Here is a 23,691-nt window from a genome sequence, read left to right as displayed (position 1 = left end):
AAATTGCGGATCCGCAAAAAAACCTGATGACATCCATATGCCATCCTTTTTTTTGCGGATCCATTGTAACAATGCCTAAAACGGACAAGAATAGGACATGTTCTATTTTTTTTTTTGCGGGGCTACGGAACGGACATACTGATGTGGAAAGCACACAGTGTGCCGTCTGCATTTTTTGCGGACCCATTGAAATAAAAGGGTCCGCATCCTATCCGCAAAAAAAACGTAACGGACACTGAAATAAACAAAGAACGTTCATGTGCACGTAGCCTAACCGTGGTAAATAGTCCGGATTTTTGTGCATTTTTTGGGCGGGCTTGGGGCAGATTTCTTGCGGATCTTCTTCACAGAAATCAGCACTGTGTGCCGGTACCCTAAAGGCCTGTACACATGACGATTTTTGGTGATGTTTTTCACGCAGGATCAGCGCCAAAGAACACCTCTTAAAAGCTTCCCATTCATTTTAATGGGAGGCAGAACTTGCCTTTTTTTTCCCACACACAAAAAAACATCATGGAAAAAAAAAGCAGCAGCATGCTCCATCTTGGAGCAGAATCCGCACGATTCTCCTATTGAGATGAATAGGAAGCTGAAAAAAAATGGTGACAAAAACCGTACCAAAACCACACACCAGTGCGTTTTTAAAATCAATTGCGTGAACACACCCTAAGGTTGCATGCACACGGTGCAGATTATGCGTGATTTTGCCATGCAGATTTTTATGCAGAAAAACCAGTATATACAATATAAAAACCACAGCGTAATACAGTACCAGCAAAGTGTATACTTTGGTTACAAAAATCCCTTGTACGCTTTTTTTTCTTTGGGGGGGGGGGGGGGGAAATTGACCTGCTATGCGGATTTTGAAATCTACATCATATGAATTGTTGTGTTTTTCTTGTACGGATTTCCCCCTTTTCAATGGCAGGGTGAGATCTGCGGAAAATCTGCATCAAATCCGCACCAAAAACCACATAAAGGCTGGGTTCTTAGCTAGGAGAAAATCTGCAGCATTTCTGCTTCTAATCTGCAGCAGAAAAATAGGCACCAAACTGTGTGCGCATACGCCGCGGACTGTGTCACAGAAAGGCTGCAGCTCAGACTCAGTGTCATTCTTTGCATTGAAAAGGGTGAAATCCGCAATGAAATCCGCTGGATAAATTGACATGCTGCAGATTTCAAATCCGCAATACTGCAGTTTTCTGCTGCGTTTTTTTACGCAGCATGTGAATGAGAATTCTGAAATTCTCATCCCCTTTGCTGGTACTGTACAACACTGCAGAATTGTCTGCAACAGCAAATCCACAGCTAATCAGTCATGTGTGAACCCAGCCAAAAAACGCAGACTCACGCAGGTGCTCTTACAGTAACCGACAGAACACCAGCTGCATCCATGAACCAGGACCCAAACCTGCAATGCAGTAACAACCGCCAGGAAGCAACTGGTTAAGAGATTCCAGTTATCTCGGTGTCCTTCTGGTATTTCCTGCGCTTTCCATTAGCTCTATCTTATTTGCTCTGTTCTTTCCAACATAATTACCAGTCAGAGAGGTTTCTGCGCGACGGTCCTGACTCTGGGGGGGACTTTACATGACATCAGTTACGCAGCCTCCAACATGCTGGTTTCTATCACTAGTTCTTATTGTGCCGTTGCCCTCCAGGATGAAGAGGCCATCGGCTGTTCTGAGCAGATGTGACAGGGCGGTCGGGATAAAGACTGACAGGGTGGAAATGCGGGTGACACGACGACGCAGTGTGAGCCAAAAGGCATGGCAACCAATCAGATCGATCCTTTCATTTTCCATAGGAGCTGCGGAAATTGAAAGGAGGAATCTGATTGGTTGCTATGGGCAACTAAGCCAGTTCTACTTTACACCAGTTCTGATGAATCTCCCCCATAGCGTCTGAGAATGTTCCATTTACTTTCTTTCACTAGTAAAGAGAATACCATTTTCTGTGTAAACCAGTCCCTCATCTCTTCCCAGTGTTGTGCAATGGTTTACAGATTTCTTCATTTGTATTTGCATGAAAAATTTCATAAAAGGGGTTTCCAGTCCAGCTGTTCTGCATTCACTTCTATGGGTGCAGCCCTGCCGTAACCGGCTACGCCAAAATGGCCGTGTGGTTCAGGTGTCAGAGCTACTGCAGAACGGCTCCTTGGTGAGGTGTAGGGCCCCCGAAGATCAGAAAACCACTTTTATATATCTTTATTGTGGGTCAAAGTTCTTTTTTGGGAATAAAGAACCTCAAATCCCTTGCACAGATATAGGGGGGAAAAAAATCAAAAAAGGAGAGGGGACAGTCCTTCTTTAAGCTTAAAGCATGAATCGTATACAGCAAGCTCCCCCTAGTGGAGGCTAGAAGCAGCCAGAATTTCTGTGGTAATCCTATTCACACTAGTTCAGGGATGGCCAACCTGCGGCTCTCCAGCTGTTGTAAAACTACAACTCCCACCATTCCCTGCTCTAGGCTGATAGCTGTAGGCAGACTGGGCATGCTGGGAGTTGTAGTTTTGCAACAGCTGGAGAGCCGCAGGTTGGCCAGCCCTGCACTAGTTAGTATTCATACTTGACTGAGAAGATGGCAAATCTAATAGTGCCCTGCAACACAGATTAAAGCCTGCGTACTCCACATGTAAACCCGCAACTGTATGTAGATGGCAGGTAATCATCCTTAAGGAAACATGTTTTATAATAAGGTTTCGTGGCAATGCTGCCCCAGTAATACTGTAAACACGCCATCATACAATTGCAGCAAACTAGTATTTAACTACAGAGAGAGCAATCTGCTGTAATCTGTTTATACCGCGCTTAGCACAGCATCCTCTTTTCTAATTTTAGAGACTGGAAATGAAATTAAAACCCAGGACATGAGACAAATCTGGAAAAATTAACTTTTTCCATAAAAAAACAGACCCATTGTGAAGTTAAACAAATCAATGGAAACAGTCAGACCAATCAGCACTCTGATTTCATGGCAGTCAGTGCTTTAATTCTTTCAGATTTAATTCCCCCGGTTTTAAGGTCACTGGGATAATGGCCACATTCTGTAGACTGAATGTAGAGGACACAGGCTGCCATAAACAGCACCTGCGCTATGCTGATGGGGCCTTCAGGGAAGTGCATAGGGATTCATTTCCAATTGCTGCTTTATTACTGGAACTGCTCCCAAATGGAGTGATTCAGATGCCAGCTATGTATTAGGCAAGTGCTTCTGATTGGGCTCTCAAATATAATAGGTAAAACAGATAGATAGATAGATAGATAGATAGATAGATAGATATGTAGGTAGATCGACAGATAGATAGGTAGATCAATAGATAGATAGATAGATAGATATGTAGATCGATAGATACGTAGTTAGGTAGATGTATACGTAGATAGAGAAATAGATCACATTTAGACGAAATATACGCCATTTTTAGTCATATTTAAAGAGGACCTTTCATCAGTTTTTCAAAAAAGTCTAATTAGGGTGTTACCTTATAGGGCAGCTCCCACTGATACCAAGGCGTTTAAATATTTTTTATTTTTTTTAAAAAGACCCCCTGTTCGTCCGCTGTGGCCCCCCGTTGATTTTGGAGCTTTGCATTATATATTGAGGAGTATCGGAACAATGAGGAGGTATTTTCTCCCTGGCTGTGACGCTCTGCGCTGCTATTGGACCGCGCTACAGCCAGGGAGAAGGAGACGCCCATTGAGAAACCCTGCAGTCTCCTCCTCCCTGTTTCAATGCTAGTAATTAGCATACTGAGCGGGGAAAATACCGGAGCGCATAGCGGGCAAACAAAGCGGCGCCCAGGAATAATAGTAAGCCCTATAGGATGCCTGCTTTATGCCCTACCTAACGTGCTACTTCTCTTATAAAGTCTGGACCCATAAAAGGTCCTCTTTCAGGTGCAGATTTTGCGGCCAAATCTGCGACTTTTCCGTGGCGGAAAATGTATAATTTTCTACGGCAGTTAATGGCATGGAAAATGGTCTTAAGCTACTCCAGCAAGGGAGCTGGCACCTCTACATAACTTAGGCGCATCTGCCGCCAGCACATGGGGATTAAGACTAGCGTATCGCCAGTCTTAATAAGTGACCCTCAATGTGACTAGGTGGTTAATTTTCCGATGCACAGGTTTAATATCATCAATCGAGATTACCGTCATCAACATGACAGACCAAGACTTTGGCTCTGTTCACACCACATTATCCCTGCACATCCGACATATGCAGCTTTCCGTTCAGAGCATACGTCGGGATATTTCCCCAGCATGTACACCAGATGCAGAGAAGTGCACAGACCCTTGGTTGTACTCAAGATTTGGGCAGGGGCTACATGGCAACACGTGTTGTACAACATGAAAATCTGGCGATGTTACCTCCGATTGTCAGTGGTGTCAAAGTGTGCCACCCGTCATGCCATAACTGCAACGTGACAATCGCAAAAATTCCAACACTGTTAAGTTGCACAAGCCTTTGTTATCATAGGCCACAATTTCCATGCAACTCCGACTAGACGGCAAATTTTTGGCAACTTGGTGGCGTTTTTACAGACAAAAATGTCACGTGAGAGTCCCACTCTGTCTCCTGATCCTCTTCCTCACCTGTGGGGGACTGTCCACAGAGATGAAGAGGCACCCACCCATCACAAGACTCACTTAGGCAGACATTTAGCCCAGTTTTGACAATTTCCAGGGGTGGTCTAAATGTCCCGCCATGTCAACTTGAGGCAGGTGGGCACCTCTTCACGGTGAGGAAGCCCTGCTGATGACACAAATGGATTCATTGGGATCGATTCACTCATCCCTACCTATGAATGGTATTCTGTGGGATTATGTTCATGAATTTAAGGAATCCTCTGACTTGATTACAGGGTGCAGAATATCACACAGACTTTTCTCTTTCCTAAAGAATGGCTGTGAACTCGAAATGAACCCAAGCTTCAAATACAGCTAGTTATCCCATACTCTTCATGCATGGATACAACTCTTTTCTCTGGCTTTAAAAGGGACTCCGCCATAACCACAAGAAATACTGACAGGCTTTCACATCCCAGGCTCACATGGGAAGGGTTGTCCACTGAGTGTTTCTCCTCTAGCTTCACCCTCCACTTGAATCTGCCTAATTCACAGGTTTCTGCCTATTCATGTAGGGAGACACATGCATGCTCGTGGAATAAGAAGTTCCAGGCTCCTCGGGAAGGGGCTTATCTTCCTTGAGAACAAATGCTCCAGAATGTGCTCATCTGGTGTCGTAGGAGAGTCAGGAAGCCCCCACAGATATTAAATGGTTGGCCATTCCCCCAAACTCAGTGGGTTCAGCCAACGATCATCTAATGTGTACGACAACCTTAAGAAAGTTTCAAAGGTTTCATCATTAAAAAGACTCAATAGACACAGGGTCATGACTGATATACACGGTGAAAGACAGCTGGAGAAGAAATTAGACAAAAAATGTAACTGGGATGCCGGGCTGTAACCTACATATACACGCCTGCAGCTGGTATGATGTCTGGTAAAGTGAAGGCAGCCCTACAGCTACAGCACCACAGGGGGACGAAGACAAGACTGGACAAGGTCAAACCAATGATAAACCAGTGACACTAAAAACATAGGCACAAGTCTCTAAGAGAAAAACTCAATTCAAAGATGGTCAAAACTGATGAGCAGCAAACAGAAAAGAAACATTTAATAGATGTTACATTAGTACATGATACAAAACGTAGATAAGCCAGAGCAAAAAGACAGGGGTTCTGGTAGAGAGGGAAGGCAACAAGGGCGACGTCTGCAGTACATGTGATGGAAATGACACTGGTCTCAGGTAGACATGAGGCAATAATTGAAAAGTTCGATTCGGCTGATTTGCCAAATTTTACAAAAAAAATTGCTTCGTGATGAATTACTTTGTCACGAAGCGCATTTTTTTGTAAGTAGCAGGTGCAATGACAGGGAGCTGCTATAGCGTCGCTCCCCATCATTGTACCCCTCAGATGCCGCGTTCATACATGATCGTGGCATCCGAGTGTAAAAACTGTGTAAAATTAACAACAAAAAAAAGAAATCAAACTTACTGTCTCCATTTGCTCAAGACGGGCCAGCCGCGCCATCTTGCTTGAAGATCTGTAGCGAAATCTCGCACAGCGCAAGATTACGCTATCACGCCGACTGGCGTGGTGACATCATACGTCACCACACACTGGATTTTGGACGAGATCTTCAATCAAGATGGAGGCTGGTGGCCTGTCGCGAGCAAATGGACGAAGTAAGTTAGAATTTTTTCGTTATTTACACTATTTCAGGTTAAATCGATTTGCTGACACGAAGAACGAGGAAATTCGGATTCGATTCGCTCATCTCTAGTCTCAGGAAATCGCCTTGGTCTTCGTTGACGGAAGGTATATGTCACCGAGGTTCCTGGTCTCGGTGAAGTAAGAGCCGGTATGTTCAGGTGTCAGTGGCAGCTAATGCTGATTGACACTTTACTATTTTAGTATGGCTGTATAGCTGATCCGGGACGGCTCTTACTGGGAGTAGTCCAAGTGATGGGTGGGTGACTACTCCCCACATTCCAGGCCTGGTATTGACTGGCCTGTTAAAAACCCAGCCGGCAGTGTCAGCTGAGAGTGATATCCTCTCTCTGACAGAGGAGCTCTGGCAATCGCTGGTGTGGGAACTGAGCCCTGTGCTGGGATGGAAAGCCGAGACCTGTGTGTTGGGAGAGCAGGCCACCTAAAGCCTGCATTTGGACTGCTGGAGGTAGAACCGCTGACAATGTGACGTTTTTTATGAACAAACACCAACCTTGCAAAGAGTGTTTTTGTTTGACCGTATGTGTGAATAAACATGGATATTTGTATTATGAACTTGTACTTTGCCTCTGTACTGTACCCGCTTATCCCAACTACCAGAGCGAATCCCGACAATATATAGTTTTTCAATATGTTTTGAAGGTTATGCATTATATTACGTTATTGAGACCTCAAGCACACGTCCACATTTTTATTCTGCATCCGGTCTACATTTTTTGCGGATTAGACACGGACAGATTAATTTCAATGGGGCAGCAAAAAATGGGGATAGCACACCGTGCGCGAAAAAAATAGAACTTATCCTATTCTTGTTCATTTTGCGGACAAGAATAGGTATTTTTACAATAGGGGCTGCAGAAATTGGGGAATGCACACGGCTGGTATCCGTATTCTGCGGTCGTGTGCAAGAGGCCTGAGTCTGAAGAATACCTCCAGTCTACTAAAAGAAATTTTTGAAATAATGAGAAATAAGATTTTCACTGCTTTTTACAATTCCTGGCAAGCTTCATTTACTTGGGAGTTTCAGACAACAGCTGGGTGAGTGCATGCTGGGAATTGTAGTTTCACAACAGCTAGAGTGCAGAAGGTTGCGGATCCCAGCTTTGTCGCATGCAGCCCTAGTCCACTGTTGCCGAGTCTTGCCATCAGGCTGTAATATTAGGGGTTCTGGGGGGGCCATTAATGTGTGATTGGTGGGGATCCAGCCCTGAAACCAGCACTTATCAGCAGAACGAGACTCTGTGCCTGGATATAAATTGAAGGGGCGCGGTTCCTTCATACTGCGGATCAATGGGAGTCCCAGGGATTGGTCCCAATGATCACCATGGAAGGTGTATTCTACGGTAGGAGGAAAAAAAACTTTACTCAATGAATCATTACTAGTCATTTCATCAACTCAAGACAAACTTTGCATTAAAAAAAAATAATATACCATACTTCTTACAGCACCAGGCTTGAAATAAGATAATAAGAACTGAACATAGATAAAACATGCAAGGGAGCTGATGTCGGAGATGCTAATAGATAATCACAAGCGTTTAGCTCGTATACTGGACCTTTCCTCCACAGACCCAAATATAGTCAAGGCAGAGGGGGGTGATTAATGATGATGCTGATCATGATTTGGCAAAAGAAATGCCTCAGCTGGGAGTCATCCTTGTGACGTGTACACCGCATGACTACACAGAGGATCCAGAGGTGGAGCAGTCATTTTACACACACTCCTCAGGACTTTGACCCTATGCCTCAAATATTTGTACGTCCAGCATGACTATGCAGTAAAGAACACCTGCCCGGACACTGGTCAGCTCGCTCCCTGATATATTGCACGGGGCAATGGTCTGTGAGGATACAGGAGGGCTACAGTACCTGGCACAAACACACATACAGACATGATGGAGATGCACAGCCACACATGGACACGAAAGAGACGCAACACTCACTTTACACTTTACTTTTACATGAGACAACGATCTAGTAGATTGTCCGGAAAGAAGCGTTCCTTCGGGACAATCTGCTGATCGCTAGCGGAGGAGACCAGTGCATTTACTTAAAGGGCTTCTGTCACCCCACTAAAGTGATTTTTTTTTTTTGGGCTAGTTAAATTAGTTATATTGCGATATATGAAAATATAATGGTGTTACTTACTTTGATTCAGCAGTTTCTTCCAAAAACAAAGTTTTATAATATGTAAATTCGGTCTCTACCAGCAAGTAGGGCGGCTACTTGCTTATAGCTGCTGCAGAAAACCGCCCCCTCGTCGTGTTGATTGACAGGGCCAGCCGGGATCTCCTCCTCCGGCCGGCCCTGTTGGCATTTCAAAAATCGCGCGCCTGTGTTTATTCGGCGCAGGCGCTCTGAGATGAGGAGGCTCGTCTCCTCAGCACTCCCTCAGTGCGCCTGCGCCGATGATGTCTTCTATTTCGGTGATGTCATCGGCGCAGGCGCACTGAGGGAGTTCTGAGGAGACGAGCCTCCTCATCTCAGAGCGCCTGCGCCGAATGAACACAGGCGCGCGATTTTTCAAATGCCGACAGGGCTGGCCGGAGGAGGAGATCCCGGCTGGCCCTGTCAATCAACACGACGAGGGGGCGGTTTTCTGCAGCAGCTACCAGCAAGTAGCCGCCCTACTTGCTGGTAGAGACCTAATTTACATATTATAAAACTTCGTTTTTGGAAGAAACTGCTGGATCAAAGTAAGTAGGACCATTATATTTTCATATATCGCAATATAACTAATTTAACTAGCCCAAAAAAAAAAAATCACTTTAGTGGGGTGACAGAAGCCCTTTAAGTAAAAAAGGGGAGGGGATTGTTTAACTAGATCACCAATATTCTGACAAGTGCACTAGGAGGTGATCAAATATTTACTTGGTATAAAACTTAACTTTTTATAATGTTAACGTATAAAATAGATGGCCCAAAATAAAGGATCTGCAAAAACAAAAGAAGCTTCTGTCCAAGTTATATCGTAACCTATAAAGACAAAAAAACGTATCAAATAATGGTAATAGTGCACGGCGGCACTTAAAAAAACCATATGTCCTACCACTCAGTTGATTCCAAGATGTCCTTATTGTCTCAGTAGGCAGGATGTAGATGTCCATACAGAAAAAGAAAGGGCGAGTGGTAACAAAACAGGACTTGGGTTGGGGCTGTAAGTCCCTGGTATTGCCCTGAGGTGGGGGTGCTGCACTGGCCCTAATAGCCTAACCACTGAGCACCCGCCCTGACAAGGGCGACCCCGTCCGGAACCTCTCCCTAAATAACTGGCCCTAGTTCGCACTAGCTAAAAAATTGCAGCCTAGACTTCCTAGTGCCCCAGTGCATTTACATGCAGCGATCTCCCCCAAAGTATGGGGAGGAGGAATCACTAACGCCATCGCTCTTCCCCATACAGACTTGTAGTTTCAGATGGCCCCTGATAGAACAGCCCTACCCTTGTCCGTAATGCGGACAATAATAGGACATGTTCTATTTTTTTGCGGAATGGAAATACCGACATTTGGAAACGTAATGCACACGGAGTAACTTCCGTTTTTTTTGTGGACCCATTGAAATGAATGGTTCTGCATACGGTCCGCAAAAAAAAAAAAACGGAACGGACATGGAAAGAGAATACGTTTGTGTGCATGAGCCCTAATGCTGTGCTAGACCGTCCTATTCAAGCTGTAAGGCTGTAACTGTAGCATTTTGATTGCCAGAAACTGAAGGAAAATGTCAGCTCCCGTGATGACCGCTTTATCCCCCAGATCTCCATTTCTGAACATCCCCACATCGGTGCAACTACAGATCTACGGATATAGTTGGCACCTCTTCTCACAAGCTGCACTTTTACAAGCTTTTTATATGTCTTGATTTGTGCTCCTTTAATTCCATAACGGAAAATAAATAAATGGCAAATCAGCGTATAGCGGGAATTGACCATCAACATATAGACTCGGCTGCTTGAACGGTTGCAGACATCATTCTGCTGGTTTACTGTTGGCACTCAGCAATTTCTCCCAGTCCTACTGAACCTTTGACATGGGCTCCTGATCTTCTGACAGTCACCCCGCTCCTCCTCCACAAATAAATATATAATGGCTTTCAGTCTCATTACGTTACATACAGACATGTACCATCTGCCAAGCAGACATGATCTGTTTCACTGACGTTATCTCATTACACTTCACAAGACTAATGTTGCCGTTTAAATCTCATCGCTTCAGCCAATTTATAAACATTAAAGCTTGGCGCCGTTTCAGTCCCGCCAACTACCTGGAGGAGAAAAACGGCAGAATGGGAAAGCTGGCAACCAAAAAATGACAATGCCGCAGGGATCACAGAGGCCCACTGGAAGGCATGGCTGCCAAAGCCTAAGTAACACAAGGGAGCGGAGAAGAGACTGCGGCAGCTGTCACCAAGGCAAAGAGGGGCTGGAGCGGCTGGATAGGTCTACACAGCAAGTATACAATGTGGTCAGCACAAGTGTTTAGCGGTGATGCCGAGAGGAATTGGGCTTTTAATGTGCACAGACAATTATCCACCACACAAACCTTGCTTGTCAAGAGTTTAAGTGAGCAAAAGTGCAAGTAGTACTCTGATCGTTGAGAGTACGTCCTTATCAAGCAGTTTTAATTCGAATATAGAGTATACAAAGATATTTAGGTGCAATGGACCGCATTGTGGGGCACACAGAGATAGTCAAGCATAATGGCAAGGCAACTGGCCGACGAATGGTTGTAGTTCGCCTTTGCATGTATTACTGTTCTTAAAGGGAACATGCCACATTGGACATGCAGTCCCAATCTGTGGACAGTAGGTTATAGAGCAGGAGGAGCTGAGCAGATTGATATATAATTTGGTGAAAAAAGATTCAGTCCAACTTGTAATGCTTTAAATTTTAATTCCTGCTCATTCTGGGCTTAGGAGTCCAGTAGGTGGTCTTAATCGGCGATTGACAGCTATGCCTGACAGCCTTCTTTGTATAGATTTGCATGCGGTCACTAATAGGACTGCCCACAGGACTATTAAAGGGGTTGGCCACTTTCTGGTTACTGTTGACCAATGCATTTATTAGATGAATATATGGCACTTACTAATATGGCCTTTGTTGAAATTCTGCACCATTTTCTATATTTCATGAGGTATGCCCTCTTGTTTGCCAAGTCTTTTGTGTCCATAAGATGGCCTCTAATGGAGGGCCATGTGACCAGCAAACCACCTCCATGTGAGGTCTCCTGCATTCAAATACACTGCATCCGCCATCTGCACTTGTTCTGTGGGATTTTAGTGCAGTGTGTCTGAATAGAGGAGACATCACATGGAGATGATTTGCCTGGTCACAAGACCCTCCATCAGCGGCCATCTTATGGACAGAACCTTTGTGTGGACAGCACAGAAGACTTTGTAAACCAGGAGGCATACCTTATGAAATATAGAAAATGGTGCAGAATAAAGGCTATATTAGTAAGGGCCACATAATCATCTTACAAACACATTGGTCCACAGAATCCAGAAAGTGCCCAAGTCCTCTAAGCAGGAATCAAGACTAAGAAATGACTACAAGTTACATAGAATCTTGTGACAGGTTCCCTTTTTAGATAGTTAAAATGATTCAGGTCAGCATAACCACCAATTAGGACAAAATTTTATGTCTGGAAAAATTAACGTAATTCCAATCTAGTTTTTAATATTTTTTATAAATATTGCCAATCTAATAGAAAACATAAAATGTTTTGAGTTCAGAATAAATAAATAAACCTTTAATGTGCGAGGATCATCCGTATCCGGTCTACACTCTCCCACAGTCTCATATACAAATAAGACCCAAAAAGACAAAAAACAGTCTTACGTTGAATGTATTTTGTAATGTCTAACTTGGGTCTATACCCTATTCCCGTTCCATTCCTGGCCAATAAGTTCAAAATGGCCACTTACATTTGTAGAGCGTAAACCTGACCCTCTAGAGCAGCAGATCAACTAAGGAAAGGAATTGCGAGTGTTATTGAGTTAGTGACGGGAAGGAAGATGAATGTGCAACATGAACATCGCAGACACAGCAGAGCTCAGAAACCACCGGCTGATGAAATCAATGATTATTTCGTATGTCTCTTTGCTGCACAGCAACAGCAACCAGACACGGTATTCCCAGAGAACGGTCAAACACCTGAAAGACAACCTGAAATCTGATATGTACTCTGACCATAATGATCCGCACAGGCTGCCGGCTGTCTGTTGCCATAAAACGTCCCATGTGATAATAGGGTGACTTCAAATGGTGCTCGTCTGACTTCAGCAAATGGCATTTATCATGTAGAGAAAGTTAATACAAGGCGCTTATTAATGTATTGTGATTGTCTACATTGCTTTCTTTGCGGGCTGTGATATTTTTCCATCACATTATATGCTGCTTGTGTCCAGGGGTTACGACCCCCCTGTAAATCCAACAGCGGTGGACGTGCCTGTACGCTATAGGAAAAAGGGTCAGCGCGTAGGCACGCATGCGCAGCATCGTCTGTCCCGCCAACAGTGGTGGTTGTAATCCCTGGATACAAGCAGTGTATAATACGATGGAAAAATGAATCAAGCCAGCAAAGGAGGCAATATGGACAACTTTGTATAACTTCATCTACATGATAAATGCCTTTTGCTAAAGTGAGACAACCCCAACAAGTCAAACAATGAACCCCGCTAACCAGCACTGCCGAATGGGAGCACCATCTGCAAGGTAAGTCAGTGAATGCAGATTTAGATGTTTCGGCTTCTCTCACTCGTGGAAGATAAAGCATGGAATCTCTGTTGCTCAGTCTGTAAATGTTTGAAGGTTTAAGCTATTACAGATTTGTTTTCTTGGGTGTAGATTCGCCGTCCTCATAAATTATACAGAATTCTGCTCCAATGAAGCTTTTATTATGGTGGCATGTGCCCCAGGAGATAAGCTTGAGGCACTCGGAAATGTCATTTCTACAGAAACCTGCACTATATAAAATGAGTGCAAGTCATGTGTAAAAAAAGAGGGTCCACAAGTATCCCACAGATGTATCCAGCGGTATCGTCACACCCGCTGTGCCAGGACAGTTACTGGAGCTCAATTTGTTGTAACACTGTAATGTGTTTTTGCTGCAGTAATGCATTAAAGGGGGGCATCCCACAAAAAAAAATATTCTACAGTTTTCAAACCAGCACCTGGATCGGAATACTTTTGTAATTCCATGCACTAAAAATGTATTGTAGGTACTGAGCTATTAGGGTACAGTGATCCCTCAGGGTACAATATTTCCATCATACCATGTTCTTTTCTGACCCATCGTAAGTTGAAACCAGACTCAACATACAATGTCTCAGACTCAGATCCAACCAATCAAGGCCACTTCTCTGGTTGGTTGTTAGTCATCAGCTATTCCTGACTGTTAAATGTAAGGTCAAGTTCACACTTCAGTTATTTGATCAGTCATTTCCATCAGTTATTGAGAGCCAAAACCAGTATGAAGCTATTCAGAGATCCGGTATAATGGGAAGATCTGCCCCTGTTCTGTGTTTTTGACCCGCACCTGGTTTTGGCTCACAATAAGGCCTCATGCACACGACCGTATGTATCTTGTGGTCAGCAAAAAACAAATCCAAAAAATACGGATGACGTCTGTGTGCATTCCATATTTTGCGGAACGGAACAGCTGGCCCCTAATAGAACAGTCCTATCCTTGTCCGTAATGCGGACAATAATAGGACATGTTCTACCTTTTTGCGGAACGGACATACGGAAACAGAGTGCACATGAGTAACTTTCGTTTTTGGGCGACCCATTGAAATGAATGGTTCCGCATACGGTCCGCAAAAAACAAAACAAAAAAAAACACTGAATGGACACGGAATGAAAATACATTTGTGTGCATGAACCCTTAGGGCTGTTTCACACGAGCGAGTCCATTGCGGGAATCGCGCCCCGTGTGTGAGTGTGATCCTCCTCTCTGGACTTGCAGGAGCGCACGGCATCATCATGATTTATAATGCTGTGTGACTCTGCTTGACCTTATTTCTACAGAATCATACTGACCGCTTTATGTCACTATGATTCTGTGGAAAAAAGACCATGCAGAGACACATAGCATTATAAATCATGATAATGCCGTGCGCTCCTGCAAGTCCAGAGCGGAGGATCACACTCACACACGGGGCGCGATTCCCGCAATGGACTCGCTCGTGTGAAACAGCCCTAACTGATCTAAATAACTGAGCAAATACCGTAACTAAAGTGTGAACTCAGCCTAAGGCCTCATGCACACGGCCGTTGTTTGGGTCCGCATCCGAGCCGCTGTTTTGGCGGCTCGGATGCGGACCCATTCACTTCAATGGGGCCTCAAAAGATACGGACAGCACTCAGTGTGCTGTCCGCATCCGTTGCTCTGTTCTGTGGCCCCGCAAAAAAAAAAAATAGAACATGTCCTATTCTTGTCCGTTTTGCGGACAAGAATAGGCATTTCTACAATAGGCCTCCCGTTCCATAAATTGCGGAAGGCACACAGACGGCTTCCGTTTTTTGCGGATCCGCGGTTTGCGGACCGCAAAAAACGGAACGGTCGTTTGCAAAAGGCCTAAGGACTTGTTTTATTTGTCTTAGTTATCTGCTTATTTTTCTTAAATCTTCATTTTCTCTCATCTTGGATGACATTTTAGGGCTTGGGAACCGATTACTTAAGTTACTATGGTTTTAACATACAATGGTCGTCCTGGAACCAATAATTATATCTATCTGTATAGCGCCACCTGCTGTTTGCTGTTTTCCCCGATTTCTCTGTCCTGCTCACGAAGATCGAAGTACATGCTCAGTTCCATCCTTCAGCTGCAGCAGAAAGGACACCCCCCCTGAGAAAGGACACATCCCCTGAGCTGACTGCTTGAAATAGATCTAACAGAACAATTGGAGCAATGAATGGGGAGATCTCTGGATCCATCTGAGGTACAGGGCTGGTTCTAGCTTTGTTCCGCTCCGTTCTCCGGTTATAGCCTCCGGTATCTTCATAGTTAGGCTCCACCCAGGGGAACCTGACGGCGTCTCTTTCTCCTATGCTGTAGCGCTGGCCAATCGCAGCGCTCAGCTCATAGCCCGAGAGGTTTTTTTTTCTCTCAGGCTATGAGCTGAGCGCTGCGATTGGCCAGCGCTACAGCATAGGAGAAAGAGACGCCGGCAGGTTCCCCTGGGTGGAGCCTAACTATGAAGATACTGGAGGCTATAACGGGAGAACGGAGCGGCGCCCGGGGATAACAGTAAGTGCAGGGGGATCCCTGGGCGCCGCTCTACATGTCTGTATAGTTAGTTTAGAGGTTTTATTATGGTGAGAGGTCCTCTTTAAGCTAGTAAAGTAATAGTGGCTACATCTGTACATACAGCAATTCACTAATAAGTCAGGACAGAAGACTAGAATATAACAATAGGGCTTGTGAACATCTAAATGAAGTGTAATTTTTCCAATAAGCTTTAAAGGGGTTAACAAGAGGCCTCTTCCCGCTGGCACACCACTACATCTTTATCAGCTATGCTTTACTTAGCATCTGACAGACTTCAAGAACATGTAAACCTGGAGAAGGGAGCCAGGGAAACGTAGGACAAGTGGAGAAGAAACCTAGAACTAATGATTTCCATAATACATAAATGCAAAGTATAAATCTAAACGCAAACAACCAACAAGACAAAAACATATGAACATTTATACAAAACGGCTATGGCCTCCTGCACCACCACACCATAGACGTTTAGTCTGGTGATTGGAGCTGTCCTACTTCATACACCAGTTTTTAGGCTACACCTGAGGCTGGCAGGTCCAGCAGACAATGCCGGGCATCGGTCAGACAGAAACCGCCGAGTGCAGCTTTTTGTTTTTTGTTCGGCCAATTCTTGGCACATTTGCCGGGTAGCGTCCGGATCTCTGCAGGGCCCCATTATAGTCAATGGGGTCCATTGGGAAGGCAGCACCTTAGCACAGAGAAGCCAGGCGCCTTCTACAAGAAAACATATGTTTTCACCCTTGCAGACCTTTATGGTAATAGTTCTGTAGTGCACTACACTTCACAAAGAACAGATTGTGCCGTAGGTATTAACACACTGAATATGTAGAAGCAAAGTCATAAATAAAAAAATAAATACGCCGACTTAATAGAGAGTTTTTCAGAAAAGGGTCAGGCTGAACGTAAAACTTCTCTGCCCAACCTGCTTGTACACGCCTTTGGAAACTACTAAAAACTATTTACAACGTGTCCTTCACCTATTCTTGGCGTTTGCTAGGCTAGACATAGGCTTTCATAAATGAGGTCCTGTCCCCTCTCCTGACATGTCTGATTTAGTGACTACTTGCATTCTCCATGTAATAGCAATCCTGAAGCATCTATTCTTATGACTCTGTGATGTGCCATCCCTTTATTATTCCTGCTAGCAGTTATAAATTAAATAATTAGCAGTTTGCAATGAAGGTCCAGATGGGTGTTGCCAATAGAAGCACAGTCTGACACTACCCAATCAGTGGTGCCAGTGTCAAACAAGTGCAGGGACACCCCCCCCCCCCCCCCCCAAACTGGTAACACCCATCTGGACCTTCATTGCAGACTGCTACTAATTCATTCCTAGCTTTTAGCAGGAATAATAAAAGGAACAGCACAACATAAACTTATATCAATAAATGCTCTAGAATTTTTATTATTATTACATGGGGAATGACATGGCAGGCCCTTTTTTAAAGAGATGCAGTATATATGGCATAGTATATTGAATTCTACAGGACACACAGCATGGCATACAGAAAATACCTCAGAGGAACCTGGTCATAGTTTAGAGACCACTGCTCTAATCATCAAAGCATCAGTGAGGCACTCAAGGGCATAAGGCCAGGGGGGGCAATACCTTGCAGCTCTGGGGTCTCGGGTTCGAATCCGACCAATGACAACATCTGCATGGAGTTTATATGTTCTCCCCATGTTTGCGTGGGTTTCCTCTGGGTTCTCCTGTTTCCTCCCACACTCTTAGATTGTGAGCCCCATTGGGGACAGTAAGTAATGATAATGTCTGTAAAGCGCTGCAGAATATGTCAGCGCTACAGAAGTGGGCAAAATAAATATAAGATAAAAAACTGTTCCTCAGATTAGCAAATTAATAACCCACCCCAACAGTATCATGGTTTTACTAGTTGGAAAGGATCCCTTGAGCTTCAAGGGTCAAGGTCACTAACCCCCCCCCCCCCCTTCCAGTAAAGTTGATCAAAGTCATTGGGGGTGGGGGGAATTTATCAAGCACTTCAGAATTCAGAACTTTGTGACTTTTTGGGCTTATTTGCACAAAATAAGTTGTTACTGCGAATTTGTAAAAAAATTTCACAATCATAACTCCAGTAAAGGGGTGTATTCTTATGCAATGGTCAAAACTCAAGCCCAGAATGTAATAAACTATAATCTATGGTTTTAAAATGACAGTTCAGAGTAATATTGCACCGTTTCCTGGTCGATCAATGTGGTCAGGATGTAAAACAGAAGAGCACCATAAATAGGACAGAACAGCAAAGTGTTAAACACAGGACTATAGCAACACCTAACCCACAATTCAATGGTGAGACCCAGAGTACGAGATGACGAAGAGGTTTTCATCACGACAGCAGTGACAAGAAAGATCCTTAAATGACAAAAGATCCACATATTTTCTATTGCCAACAAGTACAGTTAGGCATCAAAGAGAATACAGATTCTAAAGGAAAAACGGGCAACCCCGATCTGTTATATATAACCTATCTATAGCTAGGACTGAAATCAGTCACAGCAGTGATAAGTCCATATTGAAAATCGAGGCTTCAGCGATGGGAGGTTGGGGGGATATGACCTGGGCAGTGTCCCTACTAAGGGATAGCCAAGGAACCCGGAACTATTACCCTCACTCCCAACACTGAGCAGATGGCGGCGCAACAGTTTCGGCGTTATCTGTGATAACGCCAGGTCTAAAATTGTGGACGGGGAAGGGGAGCAGGCCTGTCTCAGTCATCATTTTCTACGCCTGTTTTAGGCATAGAAAATGGTCTAAAATGTAAGACAGCAAGGAAGCCGTCTTACCTTTAGAAGTGGTGGAGGATCCGCTGAAGAGACCAGCGCCTCTTCATAACTTCGGTGGATCCACCACCAGCTATGGGCCTTTATTAAGACCGGTCTTAATAACTGTACCCCAAAATCCTTAAATATTTGGAGGGCAGACAGACCATTACAGACTGTAAGTTTTAGCTTACATTTGCGAGGGTCATGAAATCTAAAAATAAAATTTATAGAAAGTCTTAGAACAGATAAAATGTCTTTAGTGGACAAAGAAAGCAGAGGTCCATCTTCAATGGTTAGAAATCAAGCACCATATTTATTGATGGCGACACATATTTTAAATGTGTGACTTCATACGTTAAATGGCAGCTGGATGGACTCCAAAAGCAGTGCTTCTGAGGTGTCGAACAGGTGCCGATGAGGTGTAGTTGGACAGGGTCCATTACATATGTTACATAGACCTATCCTGCACTGCGCCAATACTAACAGAATTTATTCTTTTTATCATTTTTTTTAAAGGTTTACTGGGCCAAATAGGCATTCAATTAAAGGGGGTTCCTATCTCAGACATTGATGGCAGGTGGCTAGGATAGGCCATCAATGGTGGGACCTACAGTCATCAGATCTGGGCCCCCGAAGTGAAGTAGAGTACATTGCAAATGCACAGCGTGCTGTCCATTCACTGCTGCTGTGCAAGAGCACTCGCCTATTTTCGGAAGTGCCATAGAGATGAATGAAGAGTGCACTGCACGGCCACCTTTCCATTCACCGCTATGGGACTGAAGGAAATAGCCAAGACAGTTATTTTCTGAGCTCCCATGGCCAAGAATGAAGGGTAGCCCCCTGCTTACGTGGTGCGCTCTCCTTCACTTCAGATGGCACGTTATGGAGATAGGAGTGGGTCCCAGAGGTATACCACATTGATGGCATATCCTAGCAATATGCCAACAATGTCTGAGATGGGAACACAACTTTAAGCAACATTTTTCATTTTGGCATGGGCTTTAACCTCGCTGCTAAGGCCAAAGTATAAAAAACTAAGAAGCCATGCACTGGTCGATACCATTTCTAAACTATAGAAACCTTCCTATGTTAGAAATAATACACCATTACTTGCAGTATTAGGATATCATCATTGTGTAAAAAGTCATCTATAATGCACTGAGACCAGACCTACAGAACATCTTCAATACAGCAAAACATTAGTACCTACGACTAAAGCATTGCCTCGCAACGGTATGGAATTGGACACCGAGTTTTGTAGATATGACTTGTGAGGTTTTGTATTAGTCCACACTCAACACTGGACAACTCTACAAAAGAGATGATCAATGCGTCACTATGACTCTTGGTGGACCTCCTATTTATGGGACAGTCCACCAGTATTCAATGGAGCTGTAGTGATCTTGGTTGTTTATTACAGATGGACTAGTTGAGAACGTCCAAATGAAAGTCATAGTCAAATGAGTCTGCTTCAGTTGAGGTTGGGGGGGGGGGTAAATATTTTTAAACCAGAGAATACCTTGATTAAATTGGAGCTGTATTGCATGAACACCACTGATCATCCTAAAGAGGACCTCTCCAGACATGTCTGTTTTAGTAACTACTCGCATCCCTCTAGCAATGACAATTCTGAAGCAGCTATTCTGATGACTCTTTGGTGTGCCATTCCTTTATTATTCCTGCTAGAAGTTCTGAATCAATTACTGGCAGTTTGAAGTGAAAGTTCAGACGGGTGTTACCAGTAGTGGGTGTGTCCCTGGACAGTTTGACACTATCTAATCAGTGCTGCCAGTGTCAAACTCCTAACTGGTAAGACCCATCTGAACCTTCCTTGCAGACTGCTAGTAGTTCAGTCATAAAGTTCTAGTAAGAATAATAAAGGAATGGCACAACCTAGAGTCTTCATAAGAATAGATGCTCCAGAATTGCTATTAGATAGGGAATGCAAGACATACATGTTAGGAAACAAAACAGACAAAGGTCCTTTTAAAGGGCTTGTCCAACCCTCTACAAGTGATGGTCTATGCTTAGGATACTCCAACGTTATCGGTTCGGTGGGGATCCTGAAAGCACTACAGCTACATAGCTCCATCCGTTGTGCAGTGGATGGAACTGGTAACTGCATTCACTTCAATGGGAGCAGTGCTGCAGTGACAAGCTCCATCCATTGCACAGAGGACGGAGCTGTGTAATTCTGGCGCCCGAGCTACTGCAGAAGAACTGATGGGTGAGGAGTGTCGGACCCCCACTGATCAATAGTGATGGCCTATACTGAGGATAGACCATCAGTTGTAAAGGGTTGTACAACCTCTGTTTCACACTGCCGGCATTAGTTCTGGCAGCCTGTTCTGGCAAAGAGTAGCCTGTCAGAGATATTGATGTTACCGGAATGCCTGTCGGCCGCGTTGACTATAATGGGATCTGGCGGATATCTGGCCGCTACCTGGCAAATATGCCGGGAATCTACCAGACAAAAATGGTGGGTGCTCTGCGTTTTCTTCTGGAGCAGCCTGCCAGAACTACTGCCGGCAGTGTGAATAAGGCCTTAAATAAGTTTGCTATTACTCTTTTGGTTTTATTCAAATTATGCGACTCTCCAGACAATACAATCCATGAAGAATGAGTTATGAGAAAACCATCCTGAAAGTGGTGACGATATCAGAGTACTTTGTTTCCACTTGCTGCATATCTATACTGGTAATGTAGTGATCACATCAAGAGATGTATAACTGTGCACTCAATCCAATCACGTTGCGGACTACATTTCTTCTCTTGTATAAGCTGGCACAGTATTTAGTCATGTAGCCCGGCCATGCCATAGTAGACGGAACATAAACTCAACTGAACAAGCCCTTTAAGCCAATAATTATAAAAACTGAAATAGCTTCTGACTAAGACTGAAATTTCTATTATTATGGGTCTCAGTCATCGTCATGTGTCATTACAGGATGCAGTCACAAAACAAACGTATGATACTGTAGTCTGAAGTCCACATCACCGTATATCTGACATCAGTGGAAAGCTATGGCCATCTTCCCTCTATGTTATGAAGTCGTACAAACCAATTCCTTTGACAGTTCTTACATTAATAAACCATCATTGTCTGACCTGAAATAGAACCGCCACTCACCCGATATCACGGCCCTCCCTGGCTTCTTTTCTTCAGTTTACAGTGTGACAGAAAGGATCTCCTAAAACGTCGTCATCCGTTCTCAAATCAGATACTAATCCAGCAGACACCTAATGGATGCAATAATAGATGAGTATTAACATAGTGCTTAAAGTCAAGTATACCATTTACCAGACAGGAGAACTTTCTATCCAGAGGGGTTTCCCACCATAAGGACCACCTATTTAAAGGAGAAATCATAAAATATAGATCATGGGAGTCTGACCACTGTGATTCTCATGGATCCCAAGGACAGGTTGCTTTCAGTCTCATTTGATCCAAGGAAGGCTCAACAACTTGGACTAAAGATGGCTACTAGAGATGGGCAAATCGATTCGAAAAAAATAAAAAATGAACGCTTTAAAAAAAAAAAAAAGTGAGAGAGACTAGGGAGAAAAAAAATAATAATATGAGTCCTAGGAGAAATTTTCAGGCCAATTGGCTCACTCTGGGTAGAATCATTTCGGACCCAAATAAAATTTTGATCAATTTGCTCATCTCTGGTTGCATCAGACCTATGTCTGTCAAACCATCAATATCTGTAGGCCTGGCAGTTCATCTTCAATAAGCCTGATACTTTGTTCATAGGAGAGAGAAGCCACGGTCAAAAGGTGTCTAGCAGCGGCTTAGGGCTGTATTACACCAACAGATTATCTGACCAATTTCTGTCCAATCAGACCAGTAGTTGGTGTGTATAAGGCCGCTTTCAGACGAGCGAGTTAACACTCCGGGCTCAGAGTGCGAGTATAACACAGCTCCCGTCCTAAATTTCCAGCACTGCCGTGGTCGCATAGCATTATATTGATTTATGATGCTATGTAACCCCTAGAGGTCTGGAATGTATTGGATAAGACTATTTTCACACTTGCGGCAGAGAGATCCGGCAAGCAGTTCCGTTGCCGGACTGCCTGCCGTATCCGGCAAAACGTATGCCAACTGATGGCATTAGTAAGACTGATCAGGATCAGTCAAAAAAATGCATTGAAATGCCGGATCCGTCTTTCCGGTGTCATCCGGCAAAACGGATCCTGCATTTACTTTTTTCACCTTTTATTCGTTCTGCGCATGTGCAGACCGGAAGGACGGATCCAGCATTAATACATTCCTATGGGAAAAAATGCCGGCATTCAGGCAAGTCTTCAGTTTTTTTCGCCGGAGATAAAACCGTAGCATGCTGCAGTTTTCTCTTTTGCCTGATCAGTCAAAATGACTGAACTGAAGACATCCTGATGCATCCTGAACGGATTACTCTCCATTCAGAATGCATGGGGATATGCCTGATCAGTTCTTTTCCGGTATAGAGCCCCTGTGACGGAACTCTATGCCGGAAAAGAAAAACGCTAGTGTGAGGGTACCCCAACACTGACATAATGCTGTCAGTGTTATCCAATACATTCCAGAACTGTACATGACATCATAAATCAATATAATGCTATGCAACCCCGGCAGTGCTGGAAGTTCAGGACGGGGTGTACAACTCGCTCGTCTGTAAGTGGCCTAACAAAAGATCTGTGTGTTAATGGCCATCTGACCAATGATTGGTCAGATAATCTGTTGGTGTAATTACAGACCATCGCTCATTAGCGGCAGTGGTAATTGGAATCTTTCAGCAGGTTGAAAAATTATCGTTTGCCGGAGGCAGATGGTGCTATGTATGTAATCACGATCTGCTGTCGGCAAACAGCGATTCAGTATGGGGACAAGCAATGGCATTAGTGATCGCTCCTCCCCATACTGAGGAGGAGATCGCTTCATGTAATAGCAGCAGTCTCCATGTAATTGCCGGAGAAGAACGCTTCCTTTCCGACAAATCGCCTTGAAGATCTGCGCATCTAATATAAGCCTTATTTCTCCATTCTTATCTTCTACAGACTACATAGGCGCAGTGTATATTATGATTTTAGTAGGAATGGATGCATGTGGTTTGTCCTTAAGCTCCTCGATCTCAGGATTGACGGGGTCTTATTCACACTGTAAAACACAAACCATCTTATGCCATGCGCCGTAAGAAGATGGTACAAAGGTTATTTGCTTCTATTCGACTGTTATTTAAGGAAAGCACTGGCGGCCAGAAACTTCTCATGAGAGGGACCGTCCTACACAAATCCTCGGCTCCTGGAAGCCATTGACTACGATACGGTAACTGTAGGGTACCGCGCTGTCAGCGAGGTGAACAG

General features: G+C 44.1%; 1 protein-coding gene across 3 annotated transcripts in view; it reads right to left on the bottom strand.

The window, feature by feature from the left end:
* ERBIN (erbb2 interacting protein) overlaps window positions 1-23,691 on the bottom strand; it is a 233,941-nt gene that overhangs the window by 173,565 nt on the left and 36,685 nt on the right. For all 3 annotated transcript variants that reach the window (XM_040421353.1, XM_040421354.1, XM_040421355.1), the window contains exon 2: window positions 21,476-21,585. The gene's annotated coding sequence lies outside the window, so the exon portion shown is untranslated. The remainder of the gene's footprint in view (window positions 1-21,475; window positions 21,586-23,691) is intronic.

The sequence above is a fragment of the Bufo bufo genome, chromosome 2, assembly GCF_905171765.1.
Source record: "Bufo bufo chromosome 2, aBufBuf1.1, whole genome shotgun sequence".
NCBI lineage: Eukaryota > Metazoa > Chordata > Amphibia > Anura > Bufonidae > Bufo > Bufo bufo.
This window is presented reverse-complemented; position numbering and strand designations above follow the sequence as displayed.